The sequence below is a fragment of the Pan paniscus genome, chromosome 8 (genome assembly GCF_029289425.2).
Source record: "Pan paniscus chromosome 8, NHGRI_mPanPan1-v2.0_pri, whole genome shotgun sequence".
Taxonomy (NCBI): domain Eukaryota; kingdom Metazoa; phylum Chordata; class Mammalia; order Primates; family Hominidae; genus Pan; species Pan paniscus.
Window position 1 is genome coordinate 22,893,714 of NC_073257.2, and position 23,457 is coordinate 22,917,170.

The 23,457-nt window shown below is 39.7% G+C and overlaps 2 long non-coding RNA genes across 2 annotated transcripts in view; both read left to right on the plus strand.

Moving 5' to 3' along the window:
* LOC117974497 (uncharacterized) overlaps positions 1–23,457 on the plus strand; it is a 313,480-nt gene that overhangs the window by 269,032 nt on the left and 20,991 nt on the right. The gene's annotated exons all lie outside the window — the stretch shown is intronic.
* Positions 3,094–15,894, plus strand: LOC129393180 (uncharacterized). Its single transcript, XR_008619878.2, has 3 exons — positions 3,094–4,322; positions 4,455–4,545; positions 7,110–15,894. It is a non-coding gene; the product is annotated as an uncharacterized LOC129393180 (long non-coding RNA).

Below are 23,457 nucleotides of genomic sequence, written 5' to 3' on the forward strand. Positions count from 1 at the left end.
TTTTATCTAAACAATTAATTATGTCTATAAAAGAACACAAGGATCAGATGATACTGTGAATAGATCTGGCTCTGAATCCTAACTTACTTCTATGATTGCAGGAAAGTTACTTCATCTGTAGATTTCATTTCTAAGGTAGCTATTTTCCCAGGAATATTGTAAGTCTCAAAAATATTAATTCCTTATCCCATCCCATGGTTAAGGGCAACTGAAGAAGATTGAGTTTAACATTTTGAAGCAATTTGAACACTGCAGAGGAGGCAGAACCTCTCAGAGTTAATATAGCTCCCCAGGTTGCTAAAGCAACTGAGAGGCTTATGTACTGTAAGAATATGATTCGTTCAGTTCTATAAATAACACTGCATCCTTGCACTTGGCATAGCTTCTTTTTTGGGAACAGGGAGGGGAAGGAAAGAATGTCAAGACAAATTTACTTTTCCAAATAATTTTTAATGAATAAAGGTGATGGTACTAGTATGTCTTCTCTCATTTTCATTAAGTCCTCTTTGAGAAACAAGTTAAAGGAATAGAAATTTGTGGGTCCTTTAGAAGCATAAGTCACACACACATAAAAATGACAGCAAGAGTTGTTTTTTTAAAAAAAAACATAATTATTTTTCTATTTCAGATATATCTTAGAGATGGGTCCTTAGGTTGATTGAAGCCAGTAAGCGTGTCATATGACCCCTCTTTTACTCAAAATATTTTGTTTTCCAAGCTATAGATAGTGGTACTTTCTAGCTCTCTCAATTTGTTTTTTTGTGTTATCTGTGTAGTCAACCATTGAAAAACAGTTTTTAAAGTATTGCATATATGTGTATCTTATTTACTACTAGGAGAAAATTCTACTTGTGAAATGTTGGATATTGAAGCTTATAAACCAGATTTGGATTTGTGATAAAGTTTATATTCCCAAAGTTTTGATGTCTCCTATTCCATGATTTTGTATATATATGTATATATAATATATATACACACACAAATATATATATATGTTTATGCATATACATATATACCTATACATATTCATATATACATATATATATGACTTTACACAATGTAGACATGAAACTAAAATTGAAAAGGAAGATAGGAATAAAGCATGCACGTTTTCTTACCTATACTTAGGATTTGTGCTTAAGTTTGGGCAGAAAGGGGTGAGTAAGCTAAGACAGTGGTTTTGGAGTGAGAACACTGCACTCTTCAGCAATGATACTTTTCAAAAGTCTTTGAGGATAGAAGACATACTAAACTTACTAAATTAGGCAGAAACGCAGGTATTTCAGGTAGGGATGATATGCATGTGAAAAATGAGGAAGGAAGGAGACAGGAAGGGAGGGAAGGAGGAAGAATAAAGAACATGAGATTATAAAACTACTGTAATATTAAAAAGGTGAAGTAGTATTACATTATGAGACTAGGTCATGTCATAAAAAAGAATACTCTTAATGATCAGTCAGCTGGGTTTGAATCTTGATTCTGCCTAATTCTTGGTGAAATTATGAAAATTCTCTGAGTTTTAGTCCTCATCTGTAGAAATGGAAATAATATCCAACCCCCACATGTGTTTCAATGTTATGGTGGAGATTAAATTAACTGGTGTGAGAATATGTGCCACAATATCATATGGCAAATGTCCATAGGTAAATTGCAGAGGAGTGATCAAATCAGTCAACCAGACTTCCACATTCACTCTTACTTAGACATAGGCTTTTGGCCTTTTTTTTTTTCTTTTCAGAGAAAAACAAAACAGGCAAACAAAAAATCTGACTCCGCAGTTTATACAGAAGAATTACTTTTTGTCCAATACGTAATTATCCTGCAATATACAGATATGTCACTAATGTTGCTTTAGCATTTTATATTTTTTCAATAAACAAGTTAACATTTTTATTTCTAAATGTTAGAGAGGAGACTGAAAACAAGCTGCTGCGAAAGATACTTTTGAAATTATGTGTTCTGACAAGGATCAGAGCTAAAGAGATAGCTAACAGTTATTAGCGTTCAAATCCTCAATGATGTCCCAGGTGGTAAAACAATACATGACCCAATTCATCCACCCATCCCTTTGATCAATGCAATGGAAGGTTTAGCAGCAGTGTTCACTGGAGATGACCTCATATAGACGAGATGTGCTTGGTTCATCCCTTCTGTAGCTCCATTTTACTGAACATTTATTGACCTTAAGAATCTTATCTATATAACTTCATATAATGCTGTCAATAATCCCCTAAGGCTTGTTCCTTCTTCACAGGGGAAGCAGCTGAGGCTCAATAAAGTTTCCCAAAGTCACACTACCAGCAAGAGTTGAAGCTAAGTTCAAAATCAGACAATTTGCCCATCAGAGCTCCAGAGTGGCATATACCTTCCCCAAGTGGACTGTCATGGAAATTTCTGTGGTTTCTCTCTATTGGATGAAGGGATCAGAATAACACATGCTGGCCTTTTTTTCTACCTGTTTCACCTTGGCTCTTTTAAAGTGTTATAAGTTGGAGGTATGTGAAACTAAACACAAATGGAGTCTTTGAATGAGAAAGCCAGCTGCCAGGGGACAGCCTCAGGAATGTGTGAATGTACTGAGGCTTTGTGAATATGCATGCTTCTCCCTGCAAGTCCGGAGGGCTTCCAGATACAGTACTTTGCCCACATTCATTTGTCTCAAGATAATTGTATGTGTACACTGACCTCAGGTGTTTTTGTTTCTGTAGCAATAGTCAGATGGAGGTTACCTATTACCCTTTCCCTTGACTTCTTCTCCCTCGAATGCAACCTGAACTCACTGACTAAAAACTGAGTCTGTGCCCAGACCCCCAGTGGCAGCAGCATGTGAGTCCTTAAAAACATGGTCTGAGAACATCCGGACACAGATTCACCAGGAAAAGGCTTTGTCCACATCATAAAACAGATGGTTTCAAAGAAAGACTATTTTTCTACAGAGGATTAGTGATCAGAATGGACACCAGATAAGTTTCTCAGAAGAAATAGAGATTTTAGTCTGAAGGCTAAGAAAATATTGTCTGTGTAGATGCCTGTATGTTTGCAGGCTTCAGAACGCTAACCTTTCAGCATACTTTGCAACCCCCTATATTACTTGAAAATTTCATGTTCTCCAATGTAATTGTTTAGAACAAAAGTAGTACTGGACACCTCCATAAGGTTAATTGGCACAAACTAGGTTTTCATAAAAGGAAGGAGGAAACAATAAGTTACGAAAAACTTCTCAGGTTACCCATGAAGGAGTAAGTTAAGGTATTTCTATTTAATGGTTTATTTTATGTGCAGATCCACTTTTATTCATTTGTGTTTCAATACATATTTGCTGGAGATAAAGTAATGAATAAAACTGTACAGTTTTGCCCTCTTAAAATGAAGAGACAAGTAAATAGACAATTACATTGCAGTAGGATGTGAACTTTAATAATACAGCATGCCTTGATAGGCCTGCAGAGAGGCCCCTGAATCAAGGATAAAGAGGCTTTCTTGGTGGAAATGGTGATTAAAATGTGCTTAAAGAATAAATAGGGGCTGAGACGGGCAGATCACGGGCTCAACAGTTCGAGACCAGCCTGGCCAACATGGCAAAACCCTGTCTCTACTAAAGATACAAAAATTAGCTGGGTGTGGTGGTGGGCACCTGTAATCCCAGCTACTTGGGAGGCTGAGGCAAGAGAATTGCTTGAATCTGGGAGGCAGAGTTTGCAGTGAGCTGAGATCATGCCACTGCACTCAAGCCTGGGTGACAGAGCAATACTCTGTCTCAGAAAAAAAAAAAAAAAGTAGGAGATTTACAGAGAAGGAATCAATGGGAAGGAACACTGTGAGGAGAAGTCAGTTCCGCTTTGCACATGCTGTCTTGAAGGTGTCTCAAATACACACTAATAATAGCTCACATTTCTGCTGAGTTCTGGGAATGTGTCAGACAAGTTTTAAATGTTGTCTCCAACGCTCTCAACAACCTAAGGAGGTAGACTTTTTTTATCGTGTTTTAATGAGGTTGAAATAAATGTTTGTGAGTCATTCACATATTGACTGTAATGGAAACGATGGGAGGGTGTGAGAGTGCCCAAGGGAGGTACAAAGTGAGAGAAGAAGAGAATCATGGAAGGTCCTGAGGAAGTTCACCCAGGAGACAGAGGCTGAACAACTGAACAGATGGAAGACAAGCCAGGACAATGCCCTATCATGGAATCAAGAAAAGAGTTGGCATCAAGAAAGCAGGTGTCATCATCCAGCATGCTGGAAGAGAAGACAGTCACTCTGAGGGCGGAGTGTGGTTGCCGGGAGTCGGAACATCTTCCAGGGAACTGAAGGGAGGACAGAAAGTAAGGAAGGAGAGACAGGAAGGAGAGCAACTTTCCTCTTAAGAAATACCGGGCTGAAAGGAGAGAAGAAAGAGAGGGCAGTACGAAAGTGGAGCACGGGATTGAGAGGCTTTGCTGGTTTGTGTTTTTTAGGTTGGAAGAGACCAAAGCGTATTTACATACTGAGGATGAAAATGGCAGGAGTGAAGGAAAGGTTGAAGAAGGAACAGGGGAGAAAGTGGAGGTACCTATAGGAAGGCATCTCAGGGAGCCAAAGGAGGTGGGAACTGGATGCAAGCAGGGCCTTGGCTTAGGCTGGGAGGAGGAGGAACGATTCTTTAATACAGCCGAAAGGAAGGAGAGAAGGCTACACTGTGGACATGGGTAGATTGCTATATTCAGCTCTCTCTGCCATAACCCTCACTCCTCACGTAGATTGATAAAATTCAATCCCATACAGCAGGTCCTCCAATGTGGTCATTTCATTGCACAGAGTTTCATTACAACATTGATGATAAAAAAAATAATAATAATTCTTTGCTTGGGCCACTGTCTGTGGAGTTTGCACATTATCCCCACATCTATGTGGGTTTTCTCTAGGGACTCCAGTTTGCTCCCACGTAGCCAAGATATGCATGTTAGGTGAATTGATGTGTCTAAACTGTCCCTATCTGTGTGAGTATGGGTGTGTGTGTGAGTGAGCCCTGCGGTGGGATGGGGTCCTGTTCAGGTTGACTCTGAACTGTAATAATTGGGTAAATAATTCTCTGACTTGTTTTTATGAATCTTTAAAAAATACGAGTTAGCTCACATTTAGTTTAATGTTTAATGTTAGAAGGGTTTTGGTCTTTGTATGGACGTTTGGTGTTGTTTTCGTGGCCAGAAATATGCCACAGAAACGTAACTTGTTTATATCAATTAGTCTATGGAAAAATTAGTTTCACTCTACACAGTTTCATTTAGAGTTGCAGTTTTCAGAAACCTATAGACGACATTAAATGAGGGCTTACTAGAATGGATTAGTTAACCAAAACTACCCCAATGTAATTGAGATTCACTGAGCTGTTTAGCTGTGTTTGCTTCTTGTTCAGCCAGCCACATACTAGTTAGTATTTGCTAACAAATAGCAAAGAACATTTTAAAAAATCAAGGGTGAGCATAAAATTAACATATCCCAACACCTCACTTATTCATATTTCTGGCTTGGTCAGCCTTCTTAAACATTAGGAAATATTGTCAGGATTTTCCACCTGCATTAATATGTCAAAATCAGGGGGAGTGAAGAAGTTTGGTGACTTAGATACAGCTTTGAAACAAACAGGTCTACACCATCTTGGTTCTTGTATTGGAATCCTTTTTGTTCAGCGTTGCCGCTGAAGTTATTTTCGGAACATCATATGGATTTTTCGTTGAAACATCTGTGTTAACTTTTATTATCCCTGGTCTGTTTTGTAATTTTGGAAACAGATATAAAAAATCGCAACCCAAAGCACAGTAATATAGTGGGAAGCATACTTCATAAGTCAATTGAGGAATTTAATAATCTCTTTAGAAATAAGCTCTGCAGCTATGAGAAAAATGTGTGGGTTAAAGGCCTTCCAATTAAGAAAGGTTTCTCTGTGGATTTATAGGCTGGTGGTTCACTCTTCCTGTTCGTGTCTCCATAGCAACTGTCAGGTAGATTTTCTGCTGCTTGCTAGGAAGTTGGAAATGTTGAGTCTGGTTGAGCCTTTTCAATTCAGTGAAGCTTAAATGAAATTCTTTGCAAGGAACTGGCATTTAGCCTGGGTCATTTATTCATATCTAGAAGAAAAAAAATCAATTATAGTAATCAAATGTGCAAATTTTTTATTGGGATTATTTTTGGTACATATTTTGTGCTGTAATCTATTTTTAATGGCAGGGTACTAAAGGTTTGAAGGGCTGCAGCTGGCCTCTTCGCTATCTGATGGCTTGTGGCTTTAATTACAGCCCAAGACATAGGAAGGCATGCCTTTTTCTAGTATACTTTTGCAAGCTATAATCACCCCTGGTGATATTCAGAAGCAAACTAGGATCCAGGAGCCTCATTAGGTTGAGACACCTATATTGCAGCAAATACAATGTACAACCTTTTATTCTTTCATTTTTCCTGTCCTGTTGGTTATTTGAACTAAAGCTTTGGAAAATAAATCATGTATAAGCCACCATTTAAACTTCTTTGGAGTATATTGTCTTCATTTTCCCTTCAGATTAAACCCACTAGAGCATCACTCACTATGGTTAATTTCAACCCACATTGACTGATGCCTGACAGCTCCACGTAGGATGGTCTCCTTTAATCCAAAAAAAAAAAAAATCAAGCATGTAGGTGGGCAAAGTGAACTCTTTACATAACATACAACACATGCCACACAAAGGGAAGATATCTAAGGGACCATGCTTAGTGCGTTCTTTTGTTAGCATCTTTTCTCCCTGGCAGAGAAACAGCAGCTTCTACAGAAAATAAGTCACAGTCCTTATTTCACACAGTGGTGCTATTTTTATCTCCCAACTCCCCTGTGGATATTTATTATAAGATATATTATTTACAACAATGGCTTTAGATGCATATTTTAGTTCATTTTGTTACATTCCTCCTTTGTCATTTGTATACCATGCCTTTACCTATTACAACGACGCTTCTTACGATATATAGTAATCGACTGCTGGCAGGAATACAAATAAAACTGAGAAAGAGAGAGAGGGAGGGAGATTAAAAAAGTCAGAGCTGAAATGTCCTTTACTTACTTGCCTTGCCTTGTCTTATTTTCTTCCTCTTTGGTCTAGAAACTGTGCTTTCTTCTATTAAGCCAAATAAAAACTTTCTGAGAAGAGCAATCGAAGCTAAAAGAAGCTCACTCTTCAGTTGCTACACTAGGAAGTGGAAATGAAGTTGCTGGGTTCTGCTCTCAACTTTATTTACTCTAAAAGGTGGGCAATTTTCTCTTAAAATAAATCGTACTTGGAGTTACATGGCTCAGCCAGCACAAGATGCATCTATGCCCGGGAGCTGAGAGTCAGAGAAAGGGGATGTTCCATTGAGATCTGGAGAGCTGGACAGGAAACAGACTTGCTTGGTTACAGCATACACTAGAATATCCACATGCATGGACGGATGCATCGTTTGATCGAGCATATACTGGAATATCCACATGCACAGACAGATGCATCGTTTGACCACAGACATCACTGGGACTCGGCTCTACCACTTGTAAACAGAGCCATCCTTAGTAAAAGCATGTGGTGGAAGCCTCTTGCTTTGGGGAAACAGAAAGACAGATGTTGGCCGCCACCCATCAGAGGCAAACGTCAGGCCTTCCTTGCTGCCAGCATCTATATGTTGGGTCAGAGCTCTCCCTTCCTCCACCTGCTCCTCATTCCAGGCAAATGCCTCTGCTACCTCCAGTAGCTTTGGTCCAGTATGTGATCAGGCTGTCCCTGAGCTGTCCCCATGGCCAGGGGATGGGGGACAAACCATTGAGGAGGTCACTGCCCTATGCTACTCCTTAGCTCAGTGCAGCTTTAATTCAGAAAAGGTGCCCTTTGGGGCCCTCTCTGTGTCCTTGACTTCCAGGCCTTATGCCCAGTCCTTGAGGCTGTGGCACCTGCTCCATGCACTCGCGGCCTCCAGGCTGCCCTGAGCTCTCTCCTTCTAGACTTTAGTTCCTGGGAAAATGGAGACCTCTTCTGAGTGGGCCTCAGAACCACTTCTTTGGCTTTGCAGTGAGATGACTTTCCATGGACTATGCCTCCCGCCTACCCAGCTCCTGTCCTGCATCTGGCTCATGGCAGGCATCTTGCTTAGTGCCACTGAGCTGAGCTGCAAAGACGCTAGGGTCCCCTCTTCCCTCCGCTTCCCCACCTTCACTCCCAGTATCCTGGCCTGATTTTTCTCTTTCTCTATGTAAGGCTGTTTCCTCCAGTCCCTCTGCTCTGGCTTAGCTCATTCTTCATTTTCCCGGCGACAACATGGCAGGGTCAGGAGTCCTCACAGTAGTCAAGCGTCCGCTCCCTGCAGTTCAGATCACCACCTCTTCCTGCCACTCCCCAGTACCCACACATCAAGACTTTGTGTAAATACCAATTCAAATGTTAGTTAAAATCTCTCTTTACCCCTGGCAGTTGTCCCTCAAAGGTCTCCTTTCAGAGCTGTAATGATTATTAGCAAGTTACTTACCTTCTCTAAGCCTCAGGTTCTGAATTCATGAAGTAGGTATAATTGTGTATAAATCATATTGCTGTGAAGATTGAATTAATTGATGCATATAAAATCTGTAAAGGAGTGGTTGGCACTTTCTAAAGTGCTTGATAAATATTAGCTTTTATTGCTGTTCTTTGTGGGGTTTTTGTGTGCAAAGAGCCGGAGCTTTCAAATCCTACAGATATGTGTTTGAATCTGTCCTCCGCCATTGACTGCCTGTATAATTTTGAGTAAGTTTTAAAATTTTGCTGAGCCTGTTTTTCTTCTAGTAAAATGAGGGAATTCAGACCTGCTTCCTAGGACTGCTAAGGGCATTAAATGGAAGGAGGCCTTTGTGTTTTCTAGAAAAGCAGTTCCCATCATCCCACAGTAATAACTGTTTTTTCTCCTTCAGCAGGTTGTTTTTTAAAAATTCTAACTTAGTATTCTTTTTTATCTTTAGCTCCTCATCGGGTGCCTAAAACACTTACTCATAATCCTCCTCCATCTTATTAGCTCTCTTCTTGGAAATGATTTCCCTTTCCTCTTTGATCCTTAGCAAAACCTCTGCTGCATCCATGCCACCCCTCTTAGAATACCAGAAGGCAAGTGATCCACCTTTCAGCGCCTTCCCCCTTGCAAAGCTGGGTGAGTTTTTTTGTTTGTTTTTGTTTTGTTTTGTTTTGTTTTTTTGAGATGGAGTTTCGCTCTTGTTGCCCAGGCTGGAGTGAAATGGCGCGATCTCGGCTCACTGCAAGCTCTGCCTCCCAGGTTCAAGTGATTCTCCTGCCTCAGCCTCCCGAGTAGCTCGGATGACAGGCATGCACCACCATGCCTGGCTAATTTCGCATTTTTAGTAGAGACGGGGTTTCTCCACGTTGGCCAGGCTGGTCTCGAACTCCTGACCTCAGGTGATCCACCCGCCTCAGCCTCCCAAAGTGCTGAGATTATAGGGATGAGCTACCGCACTCGGCCTGGGTGAGTATTTTTAAGAGGCTGCTTCTAAAAGCAACACAGTGGCTCCCCTCACTGGGGTGGGATGCCACATCAGAATGAGGGCATGTGTTAGCACAGTGCAGAGAGTAGTGACTAAAAGGGATGCCTTCCAAGCACCTCTCACCCCAAGGAGCCCACTCCCAACTCTAAGCATGAAGCTGCCCCACTGGCAGAGGTGGGAAGTGCCCGGGATATCTTATGTCCAGTTTCTCCTATCTCTAGCCTAGTTTCACATTTGAGATTTTTAGGGTTTTTATTTTCCTAGCTCCTCAATCCCAGATGTGGTCCTCATTCCCTTGCTATGCCTGCAATCCCTGCAAGTGTAGAATGTGGAATTATTCTTGTCAAATCTGCCCCTTCCAGATTGGCTAACTTGAAGATCAGAGCTTTCTGCAGAAGAAAAGACTTCCTGGCTCAATGTGTCAGCTCCGTTTCATGTAGCTAGATCTTTCAATTTGTAGCATAACCCCTGCAGCACTAGAGAGAAAAGATGATATGTCTGAAATGCTGAACTGTGGTCACCCCTGTCTACCATTATGTTTCCACAGGCATTTCTATAAAAAGCTGCAAAACCAAGGGGTCTCAGATCTGACACCTGAAATGGCTGCAGTCACACAAAGGCACCCCTTTTCACGTCCCTTGTTGATTGACCCATCCCATCCTGCTTTTCAACACACAGCCCGTAACTCTATATTTAGGGCAATGGCCAGCCATATGCTGTATACATGTTCCAGACACGTCTCACTCCTCTCTTGGATGGCTTCCCCTGTGAATTTGGTGTTAAACTCAGGATTGTGTTCCTAGCTCAGCTCAGCTGCTTATCGTGTGACATTACACACTTTTCTGGAGCTTTCCTATGTTTCGTGCTCTATAAAATAATAAACAATAGTGACGGCTCTTATATTGAGTGCTTTCTGTCTGCCCAGATCTTATTTTAAATGTGTCCTATGTGTGAGTTTCTGTGGATGCACCAATTCCTTTACACTTCACCACAGTCTTATGAATGAGATGTTATTGCAGGGAGGAAATGGAAGCAGAAGTGCTCCCAGGTAGTAAAAGGTAAAACTGGAATTTGCACTCAGAGCCTATATGCTTAATCCTAAGTTACTTTGATTTCTTTGAATTTGCAGGTTGTAATATATGCAACTACAATCAATTCTCATTATTCACAGTAGTTATATTCTATAAAGTCACTGCAAACTCTGAATTAGCAAATACTGAACGCTTGCGGCTAAGAGAAATACAGGGCTAGCTGCCCATGAGTGTCTGATTACAACGTTTTCGTCAACTAATCAATACGCGACCTTGTTTTGCGTATGTTCTTGTTTAAAGCCGTTTAATATACATGTCGATGCATTAACATTGAACTCATGGCCCACAGCACCAAAACTCATGCCTGAAGAAAGCTTATATAACACACAGATTTTCTCCAAAAGGCACACCACAGCCTTCTTGCACTTAGGGACACTAGATAAGACTCCAACATTACTCTTGGGGGCCATTTTAAACAGTAAAATCACTAACAAAAGGCACAAAACCATGAAAAATAGACCACGAGAAGGAGACTTGTTTACAGTGTGAGAACTGAGACACAGGTACAGCCTCGTGCCTTATTCAACCTCACCTGGGAAGGCAGGTGGGCAACTTTAGATTTTTTGGTTTGTTCTGCATTTGTTTGCAAACTGCTGAAAAAGCAACAGTGAGTATTCGTTTGGAGGGTTACAAATAAATTTCAGTGGGTAGGTGAATTCACAAATATGCAATCTGTGAATAATAAAAATCTCTACATATTAATGAGGGGAAGAACACCTCAGAAGATCTTAAAACAAGATCTTCTTCATTACAGAATACATTAGAATATCCACATGCATAGATGGATGCATCGTGTGGCCACAGAGTTCACTGTGACTCAGCTTTGCCACTTGTAAACAGAGCCATCATGAGTAAAAGCCTGTGTTGAACTAGGAGTTAGATTTGAGGGGAGCATAGTAGAGGCAGGGGCTCTCCTACTTGCAAAGGCACAGGTCTATTCTACTGTTTTTCTGACTGGAAAAAAAAAAAGGAAATATTTTGGTCACCTCTTTGCATGAGGGATGAAGCTTTATCTCTCAGAAATACCTGTATATCTTGACTGCTCTTTTCGGATTTTAGAAACATGTTTTCATTTGTGGATACACAGTCTCTGTGTCTACGAGTTATATTTCTCTTTCTCGGCAATGGATTGGAATGGCATCGAGTAGCAGATACTAAGTCGTATTTTCTCTGGGGAGAAGATAAATGACTGGTAAAATAAAACAATGGAGATTACTCCATTCCCATCCCATAAGCTAGCTCTTGGGATTTGTAAGCCAAGAAGTAGAAGTGGCTGAACTGGGGTTAGAGGGAAGCTAGGTTCCTGGTGTGGTTCTTTATAATCTTGCTATTCAAAGATGGTCTGTGGACCAGCATCAATAGTGTTACCTAGGAGGCTGCAAAAAAAAAAAAAAAAAAAAAAATGCAGATGCTTAGGCCTCCCTGCAGATCCGCTGACTTCAAATCTGAATTTTAACAAGATCCAAGTGCGCTTCCTAGGTACATGAAATTGAGAGAAGCAGAGCTTTGCAAAACCAAGCCCACATCCCAGCTTGCCATTGCTTCACAATACCATTCACCTGTGAATTCTCTTCTGGGCTCTCTAGTCATCTCTCTGACCACAGCTTTTGCACAGTGCCAAGGTCACTGGGACCCCACTACAAAACTCTAGAACCCTCTGTGGCTTTTGCACCAGGACACCACTGAGCCTTCTTTCTCTCAGCGGCTAGTTGTGTTCATTATCCATGAGCAATATCTACAATGAAATATTTAAGTTACAAAATAGCTCACTCGGCCCTCTTGATCAACCACATGGTGTTCTCCTTGTCATAGGTCCTAGAGGTCAAATTGTGACTTTCTTAGTTAACTAACTCATAGCAGAATAGATGTATGAGAGTTTAATATTTCAAATTTTTTAAAATCAAAGTTGGACCAAGTTTTTGTCTAACTCAGACATCCATGACTCTCAAAACTAGACTATCATCAAGGATCAGAAATTCAGTGCAGATTCTTAACTTTAACTTCTCTTATCTACAGTTTCCCAATCTGTAAAATAAATGGAAGATAATGGACTCCTTTCTATTTCACAAACGCTTTATAAAGATCAAATTAGAACGTGAAGAAGTACACTCTTAAACATGAAATGCTATGCAAATGCCCATTATAGTAATTGCCATTTCTGGTAAAGATAACACAATATTAATACTCCTAAAAATTCAACAATTTACTAATACACAGGAGAATATAAATGTATATATTCATTTTCAGGCAGAAAAAAGTTATTAAAATTTTTGGTGTTACATTTCTGGAATTGCCTTTTGACACGTATAGAATCAGATCACATCTTGTAGCCATTTAGATATTGCCTTTGACAGTGACTGCTGGTCGACTGGAACGGACAGAGAGACATCTTGGCTTCTTTCTGAAGTCTGAGGTTCTTAAAATGCAATGAAAGTATTTGGGCCATTTTTAATGGAAATGTCATTCTTGATATTTGTGAAACCATCAGAGACCAGCAAACCTTCTAAAAATCTCCTTTTTGTGTTGCCCTTGCAAAGCACGAATGGTTGTCACATTAAATACCCAGTCATGCAGTCCTTCCCTGCACAGACAGCAATATATTTTCCAAGAAAGCTCATGGGTGGCTGTAACGGATAACCTTAACTCCTCTCAGATTCAAAATCTGACTGGCCCTCTGTTTGCAAAGGTTAAGTAAGATGTGTGCCATTTGGAAAGCCATTGAATAGCTTCTGAACACACAACCCTTTAACTCATATTGGTTAATGAAGAGTGGTCCCTACTGCATAACTCATTTCCTTCTGGTAAGTGAGGTGTTTGGTGGGGCACGCTTACTTGTCTGAGCCATTAGAAACTAATTTATGCCATCCTGCCTCTGGAATGCAGTGTAACCAGCACATCTGGCTATGTCTGCTCAAACACTGAGTGGTGCCCAGTGGAGTGAAGGAGTGTGGAACGCACCACCCAGAGCTGGGAGCTCAGGCTAGCAAGCAGTGGGTTCATCACTGGAGATCACAGAACCTAAAGGCTTGGGGTTTATTTTTCCCTCTTTCCTTAATACCCAGGAGTATTGTTTCCTCCTGGATACAATGTGGTCTACGGCTCTGTGTTCCTACGCAGCATGTTACCCCCATGTGCCCACAGGAACAATATCCAGAAACTGCTCAAATCTGTTCTGCAAAGAGCAGGCAATAGTGTCTTCTTTTTAAAACTTGACGCTGCCTTCTTTTCAGTATTCTTCTTTTTAGCTTTTAAGTTTGATTCAAAATGAGATGTCTAATAAGAACTTTTAAATAAAAAATGTCTTAACTGAAAAATAGTTAGCATACAACTACACCAGAAGTAATAGCATCATATCAATAACCTTAAATTATATTACCTAACATTTAATCCTGTTAAAAGGTTGGCCTTCTCTCCTCAGAGAAGTTTTAGTTTGTTTGTTTTGTTTTATTTTGTTTTGTTTTGTTTTGTTTTGTTTTGAGACAGGGTCTCACTCTGATGCCCAGGCTGGAGTGCAAGTAGCATGATCTCGGCTCACTGCAACCTCTCCCTCCTGGGTTAAAGCAATTCTCAAGCCTCAGCCTCCTGAGTAGCTGGGATTGCAGGTGCGCACCACTACACCCAGTTAATTTTTGACTTTTTTAATAGAGGGTGGGTTTTTCCATGTTGCCCAGGCTGGTCTTAAACTTCTGGCCTCAAATGATCTGCCCGCCTCCGCCTCCCAAAGTGCTGGGATTACAGGCATAAGCCACCGCACCCAGCCATCTCAGAGAAGCTTGATGCCAGGCACTGAAGATTCAAAGATGGGAAAGATCCGTTCCTGACTTTGTAACGGTTACAGTAGAGCAAAGACCCAAACATAGATTGAATAGGGTGTTGGGTGCTATGGTAAAGATTAGTAACAGCTGCTATGGAAGCAGAGAGAGAGGAAACTCACCTAGGGTATCCTGGAGGCCTCCTGGAAGAGAGGCTGCTTGTGGTTTAATAGGATGAGTAAAAAAAAAAATCAGAGGAAGGACTTAGGAAAGAAAATGACATGAAAGAGTGACTGCACAGGCAAAGACACAAAAGTGGGAAGAGCCTTCATGTGCAACAACAACAAGCAGCGTGGAATTACTAGACACAGGCATCCCTTTGGAGCATGAAGGAAAGTGAGGGTGGAGAGGAGGGCAGAGGCCGGGTCAATGTCATGTGAAACAGTTTTGATTGTCTTTAGTCAGTGGGAGCGATGGAAGGGGATTGGGTGAGAAAATGAGAGTTTGTTGTTAACATTAGTGCTCTGCCATTACTCTGTGGAGGATACAGATGGGAGCCAAGACCGGAAGAAGAGAGAGAGAAAGAGACCACTGGGGAAACTAGTCACCCAGATAGGAGGGAAGGAGGGGTTCATTTTGTTTTGTTTTGTTTTGAGACGGAGTTTCCCTCCTGTTTCCCAGGCTGGAGTGCAGTGGTGTGATCTCAGCTCTCTGCAACCTCCACCTCCCTGGTTCAAGCGATTCTCCTGCCTCAGCCTCCCGAGTAGCTGGGATTACAGGTGCCCACCACCACACCCGGCTAATTTTTGTATTTTCAGCAGAGACAGTGTTTTGCCATGTTGGCCAGGCTGGTCTCGAACTTCTGACCTCAGGCAATCTGCCCGCCTTGGCCTTCCAGAGTCCTGAGATTACAGGCGTGAGCCACTGCGCCTGGCCAGAGGGGTTCATTTTAGAAAGCTGAAGTCGGAAAGAAGACAGGGCAACGAATTCAGAAAATAATTAGTAGGCAAATAATTGTCAGGTTATTGAGTGGTTTTGAACGGGTGCAGAAGGAGTCTTTTATGTATTTATTTATTTATTTATTTATTTATTTATTTATTTATTTATTTTGAGACGAAGTCTCCCTCTGTTGCCCAGGCTGGAGTGCAGTGGTGCGATCTCGGCTCACTGCAAGCTCCGCCTCCCGGGTTCACGACATTCTCCTGTCTCAGCCTCCCGAGTAGCTGGGATTACAAGTGCCCGCTACCACGCCCGGCTAATTTTTGTGTTTTTAGTAGAGACAGGGTTTCACCATGTTGGCCAGGATGGTCTCGATCTCTAGACCTCGTGATCCACCCGGAGGAGGGAGTCTTTAAGGATACTGTAAGACACTCTATAAGAAGGTCCTGGTGTTTCTTAAGCCCGTGGACAGATGTGCTGCCATTTCTGGAGATGGAAAAGCAGGAAGGGAGAATAGGTAGCGGGTGGTTGGAGACCATAACTTCAGCTGGGGGCTGCAGAACCTGTGAAACATCCAAGCAGAGCCGAGCACTCAGATGAAGCTTTAAGTCCAAAGCTACAAGGGAAAGCATAGGATATAATTGTAGGACTTTTAGAAAAACATAGTATTGCTTGGTGACTCTCCTAATTGAGTATCTGAATGTTTCAATTCAATATTTTTAAAACCAACTTAAATTCTCCATCCTAACCAGTATGATAATAGTATGCTTATCATTTCAACATCTGTAATTCTTCTATTTCCTTCAGAGTCTTTCTTAATTTCTTCAAGGGTTAATTTTTTTTTAAATGAGGTACATTTTGGTCATTAATGTATTGTTTATTTAAAAAACATAAAACATGCTCCTTTGTTATTGAAAGTTATATATAAAAAAGGAGAGCATTCAGCATTTAAGGAGTGATTATTTATATTTCAAGTTTCTGGTATTGTTCTCTTAAAATAAATCTGACTCCATTTCATATCCAAATAGCAAAAACAAAATATTATTTGCCCTACCCTGGAAGGTTTCATGTTATTTGGAAATATATGTGACTTGATGGTTTTCTGTGTGTGTGTGATAGTTCAATGACTTTTTATTAAGAACGATTCTTCTATTCCCGTTTTAACATATTCTTTCAAGTATCTTAGAGGATCACCAAAATATTCTCCTAGACATCAATGGCAAAGTTTATTATAAAATATTTCAGCTTCTGCATTTTTTTAATAATAGAAAGAGAATAAGTGAATCTATAACACTTGTTGCTATGGTAACTCACATATTTCTATATTGAGAAAGAACATGGAAATTTCTAAATGCATTTTTATCCTTATGACATATGTCTCTGTATAGACAAGACCATATACTTTGAGTGACTTTAAGTCCAGGAGACTAGGAGATGCCTTCTTTTAGATATTTCATATTAACTTTCCTGCAGAGACAGATGCCATCAGACCTGGGTCTTGTAATTAGTTGGCATATATATATTGTACACATGGTTCAAGAAGAAAATTGATTGCTGTTATTTTAAAGTAAGATTGGAAATTATCCCTAACAGAATATTTATGCTTTAACTGTTTATTAAATCTGTTTAATTTTTGCTTTAACTGTTTATTAAAACTGTTTTTTCAAGGCATTTCAAATTTGAAATTTATTGGTAAATAAATCATCTGTCTGCCTGAACCTTAGCCTAGGTTGGCTCTAAATCAAACATGTTGCACGTACATTCATTTATTAAGAAATGTTTATGACAACTACATTTAAAATCTCTGCTAGATTTATAATCTGGAGGAGGTGACAGTCACAAGCAGATCGTTATACAAAATATGCCAAATGATATGTGCCAGGAAGGAAGTATAAACAGGTATCATTGGAACACAGAGAAAGGTCATTAACTTAGCCTGAAAGCATCAGGAAAATTTTGGTAGGAAGAAGAGTAGGGAGAGGAAAGAGAGAGAGAGAGAGAGAGAGAGAGAGAGAGAGAGAGAGAGAGATGATGCCTGAATTAAGTCTTAATGAATGAGGCTCACCCTATAGGATATTTTTGTCTAAATAAAAATGAATACTTATAGAGACAACAACTAATATTAAATACTAATATTTAACAACTACCAGAAAATACCCTTTATGTACCCACAAAAGCAGCTCTTTGTGCATGAAGGTAAAAAATCAAGGGAGATGCATGATTGGGTAACAAGAGTTCAGTTCAGTTTATTGAGTTTCAATTATTGCCAGACATGACCCAGAAACAAAGGTGGCTCCCAAGGCGTTCACCTTGTATGAAACTTAAACAAGCTTAGAAAGGAGTTATAACCTTACCCTACAATCGGACTCCTTAAATACAGCTCTATTTAAGTAGAATTTCACTGAAAACTAATGGTGAATAAATGTAAATATTCAGAACATTTATATAATTTAAATATTTTCCTTAAAAACTGGGATGGGTGAGAAAAATAAGAAAACAGAGCAATTACATTGGTAATCAACCTGACGAAATAACTCTCTCTCTTTTTTTCCTTTATCTTTATTTCTTTGCTGTTGTTGTTGACAACAGAAACCATAATGTCTACACAGGTAAATGAGAAATTCAAATGATCCGAAAAACAAATTAAAAGTAAGAACCAATGGACTAGACTGTAAAAGATATGAGAACTATTTCTACCTCTGCTATTTATTAATTTGCAATATGGCTTCGGCAATGCCCTTGCCTCATGCTATGATCTGAATATTTGTGTTTCTCCAAAACTCATGTTGAAAGCTCATCCCCATTGTTGACATAGTAAGACATGGTGACTTTAGGGGGTGATTTGGTCATGAGGGCTCCACCCTCATGAATGAGATTAATGCCTTTACAAAAGTGACTTGAAGAAGGCTCCTGCCCCTTCCCCCACAAAAGGAGGCAGCAAGAAGGCACCATTTAGAAACAGATGACAGCCCTCACCAGACACTGAATCTGCTGATGCCTTAAAATTGCACTTCCCAGGCCCCAGAACTATAAGCAATAAATTTATAGTGCATATAAATCACCAGTCCAAGGTATTCTGTTATATCAGCCTGGACTGATTAAGACACCCCATAAAATCAGATACTAGATCTAAGCTAGGCACAGAGGAATCAAGAATGGGGGTGGTGCTTGACCTTGGGACACATATAGTCTAGGGTAGAGATAACAGGAAGAATCAATAGGGCAATGAGGCTGCTGTGGAACAGAGAGAAAGGAACCTAAAATCAGCCATTCTATGACTTCATTTCTTTACACCAGATAAGGCCATATGAGCAGTTGGGTCATTTCACCTGAAACTTACCAACTCATTACAGAATGAGGTACAAAGCCAGAATATTTTTTTAAGTAGAATTATATGAAATGTTACTCTTACATATTTACAATATTTTAAAGGCTGTGGAGGGAATATGCAGAAACATCAATAGAACAAATTGAAAGTATAAAATGTTCCCCAAATAGTACTTTTATTATAAGTTAAAGCCAGCACTTCAAATCAATAAGAAAATGAAATATTATTTAAGAAATATCGTTAACCAACTGCATGGCAACTTGTCTGAATTAAATATTTAAATATGAACATGAAAAACAATTCCATAAATGTAAAAATAATGTGAAAGACGTTCTATTTTTTGTTTTGTTTTGTTTTTGAAACAGAGTCTCACTCTGTCATCCAGGCTGGAGTGCAGTGGTGCAATCTTGGCTCACTGCAACCTCTACCTCCTGGGTTCAAGTGATTCTCCTGCCACAGCCTCCCGAGTAGCTGGGATTACAAACACCCACCACCAAGCCCAGATAATTTTTGCATTTTTGGTAGAGACAGGGTTTCACCATGTTGGCCAGGTTGGTCTCAAACTCCTGACCTCAGGTGATCCTCCTGCCTCAGCCTCCCAGATACTGGAATTATAGGCGTGAGTCATCACGCCCAGCCGAAAGATGTTCTAAAATGATATCTATACCGGAAAACTAACATGGGAAGAAAAAACCAACAAATAGAATACTTGAGTCCATAAAATTTTTTAAAGCTTCTGTGACATAAGATTTAAATCATAAAATTTAGAGATTCCACAAACTGAGAAAATAGTTAGAAAGTATATGTTAGGAAAAAAAATCTAATGTCCTTAATGATTCTTAATGCATAATATTTTTTACCTATTTATTTAGAAGTTTAATTTTTTAAAATTGCTAATACCCAGCATTGGCTTGCCTGAGAAGAAAGTATTTAATACACTACTCATAGAGGTAAAAATTGATAAAACTTTCTGTAGGCTAATTTTGGAATGGTAATAAATAGTCCTTGCAATATGCAAAAATGTCAATGCAGCATTCCCAGCTTGAGGAACATATTTTAAGGAAATAACTAAGCATCGATGTGTACAAGGAAGCAGTCACAATGATTTTCCACCAAGTGTTATTAGTAAAAGTGAAAAGAAACACCATCACCCAAAATAGCCAAAAATAGATGACTGAGTCAGTAAATGATCATATACAGCTTTACATATGTTGTTATGGACTAATAATTTTATTATATATATTGATTAAATATTGATAATATTGATTATCAAAAAATATTAGTGACCAAGCCACTACGTAGAACATAGGTATAATATGCCAGTACATAGAATAATAGTTATAAATGTGCCTACATTTTTGGATTTCTTAAATTATCTGCTATTCTGTGATAACCACCATTGACTGCTTATATTGCAGTTTAAAATGTATTTTGTATCTAAAGCTGTATTGTACTATAGAGGCCAAAGACATGGAGAAAAAGTAGAATCACAAAAATGGAACAGGAGACACAATGGTGAAAAAGATTTATCAATATATCAAGGGTCCTCTGGAATAGGAGAATTCCACTTGGAAGAGATTGGTATAGAACAAGTAAAGAAAAGCAGAAGTTGGAAATAAGTTTCAGGTAAGCAATAAGAAGAACTTTGCATAAGAAAACATGGCAGGAGTAGGCAAAGGACAGGAGAAGAAGACCAAGTTGAATAACATATTGATGATTAATCTAGGCTTCTGGCTTGGAAAGTCAGTCATACAGTAGAAAACCTAATCTGAAGAACAAAGATGGAGTCTGAGGAAGACAGGAACAAAACTTCCTGAGGGAGAAAATGTAGAATGTTTTAGGAGCCTTGGAACAAGTGTTGGCAAACGATGACAGTCCTGTTTCTGTATAAACTGTGAGTTAAGAATTTTTAAATGGCTTTAAAAAATTAAAAGAGTAATATTTCTTGAAATGAGAAAACTGTATGAGATTCAGATCCCACTGTCAATAAATAAAGTTTTATTGGAATAATGCCATGCTCATTTTATGTTGCCATGGCTGCTTTAGGTCCACAAAACAGAGTTGAGTGCTGTTAGTAGCAACACATATCTCACAAAACTTAAAATATTTACTATCTGGCTCTCCACAGGGTTTTCTGACACCCCTCCCCCTGCCCCAGTCTAAAGTGTAAAGGAGACATTAAGGAACATGCAAATCTTTAGGAAAGACATTAAATAAGGATTGCCCTCATGAAATCTAGAGTATAGGAGATTTTGAAAACTAAAATAACTATTATTCATGCTTGAGAAGATGTAGAAGATGTATTAGGCAGTTCTTGTGTTGCTATAAAGAAATACCTGAGGCTAGGTAATTTATAAGAAAAGAAGTTTAATTGGCTTATGGTTCTGTGGCCTATACAGGAGGCATAGCATCGGATGTCTGCTCACCTTCTGATGAGGCCTCAGGAAGCTTACATTCACAGTGGAAGGCAAAGGGGGAGCAGACATATCACATGGTGAAAGCAGGGGCAAGAGAGAAAGTAAGAGAGAGAGAGAGACAGAGAGAGGTAGGGGGATGCGCCATACACTTTTAATGACTAGATCTCACAAGAGCTCAGAGCTAGAGCTCACTTATGACCAAGGTGATGGCCCAAATCATTTGTGATCCAAACACCTCCCACCAGGCCCCACCTCTAGTATTGGAAATTTGGGCAAGGACAAATATCCAAACTACATCAGAAAATGAGAATCTTGTTCCAAACTCAGCCCTATCACCCACTAGTTTTGTGACCTTGGGCACGTTGCTCAATTGCTTCAACTTCAGTGTCCTCGATTATAAAATGGAAAAGTGATTATATCTACTTCATAAGAAATTTGTAAGGATTAAATGACGTAGAATGAGTAAAGCTCTTGGCACAATCACTAGCATAAAACAAGTTCTCAAAAATTATAGCTATTATTATTATCATTCTTTATTATAGGCATGTAGTTAATGTCATGGATTGTACTTTTATGGATATGAACTTGAAGGAAGTGTTTATCCAGGGGCAAATAGTAGTCACTGACATAGAACTGTTCCACTTTGCTTATAGCTGCAAAGTGTCCAATATCCAACATACCCACTCTGCTTACATATGGCTTTAACTTTGCATTCAGAGGGATGTGCTCTATAATGTCCTAGCAAACTACTATTGCTTGCTTCCCCACCAACTTAAGAGTCCCCCGCCAGCTCCATTCCACCCTGATGACACAATCAGTCCCACATTGTCTCGAGGGTCTGTTGGTCCAAACCCTGGTATTAAATGTCAAGTATAATCAAGTCTCTTTGGCTTTCAAGGCTCAGAAATCCTCCCTAACTGGCCCAAATAAAAAGTTAAGTTTGTGATAAAGTCATACAACGAGCTTAAGAAAGTGAAGTTCAGGCCGGGTGTGGTGGCTCACGCTTGTAATTTCAGCACTTTGGGAGGCTGAGGTGGGCGAATCATGAGGTCAGGAGTTCAAGACCAGCCTGGCCAACACGGTGAAACCCCGTCTCTACTAAAAATACAAAAAAAAAAAAAAAAAAAAAAAAAAAAATTAGCCGGGCATGGTGGCAGGCGCCTGTAATCCCAGTTACTCGGGAGGCTGAGGCAGGAAAATCGCTTGAACCCGGGAGGTGAAGGTTGCAGTGAGCCGAGATCGTGCCACTGTACTCCACCATCTCAAAAAAAATAAAAAATAAAAAATAAAAAAAATAAGTGAAGTTCAAGTGGACCTTATAGGAACTAGAAAAGTATCAGGTTCCAAGGAGCCTAGTTTCTCAGCTTCTCCATTCCCTTCCCTCGGGGTCCTGATCTTTCTTCTCTTCCTGCTCTCATTAAAGATGGGATTTTTCTGTTGATTGTTTAACTTACACATAGCAACAGGTGGAAGCCAACTCACTGTGTCTACCATAACGTCCTGCTTTCGAGTCCAACGCTAAGGACTGGACCACTCCTCATACTACTGGGAAGAGGATGACATGCCTTATCCCAGGAAGTGGATTCATTGCTCTGATCCAGTCAACTATGGAGGGCTGGGTGAGTTACAAAGTTACTTCTCACTCCCTATGGCCTTAAACGGGATAAGTAATGTTAGGTAAGGGGAGAAGGTGGTAACGTGTATACTACATTTATGTAGACCTTTCCTTCAAGCCTCAGCTCCAGCCACCTCCTCCAAGAAGCCTTCACTCACCACACACACTGATTCACATGCCCTTTCTTGACACGCCCAGAGCATATTGGTTATACCTCAAGGCTGAATAAGTTCACTAAGGATAAAGTTTCCCCTTTATCCCTTGGGTCTAGTCCACATTTTCAACATATTATATGTTTAATAAACACTGAATTGAAAGAGTTAATTAGTATAAAATGAATAACAAGCCATTGTGGGGTGAAACACAGACAAAGTTCAATAGGTATATGAAAAAATATTCCACATCGCTCATCACCAGGGAAATGCAAACCAAAAACCACAACGAGGTATCACCTCACCCAAGTTAGGACAGCTATTATCAAAAACACAAAAAATAATAAATGCTGGTGAGGGTGCAAAGAAAAGGGAACTCTTATATATTGTTGGTGGGAATGTAAACTAGTTCAGTCCTTATGGAGAACAATATGAAGGTTCCTCAAAAAACTAAATGTAGAACTACCATGTGATTGAGCAACACACTACTGGGTACATATCCAAAGAAAATGAAATCAGTATGTCGAAGAGACATCTGCAATAAACCCCATGTTTATTGCAGCACTATTCGCAATAGCTAAGATGTGGAATCAACCTCACTGTCCATCAACAGGTGAATGAATAAAGAAAATGTGGTATATATACACAGTGGAATACTATTCAG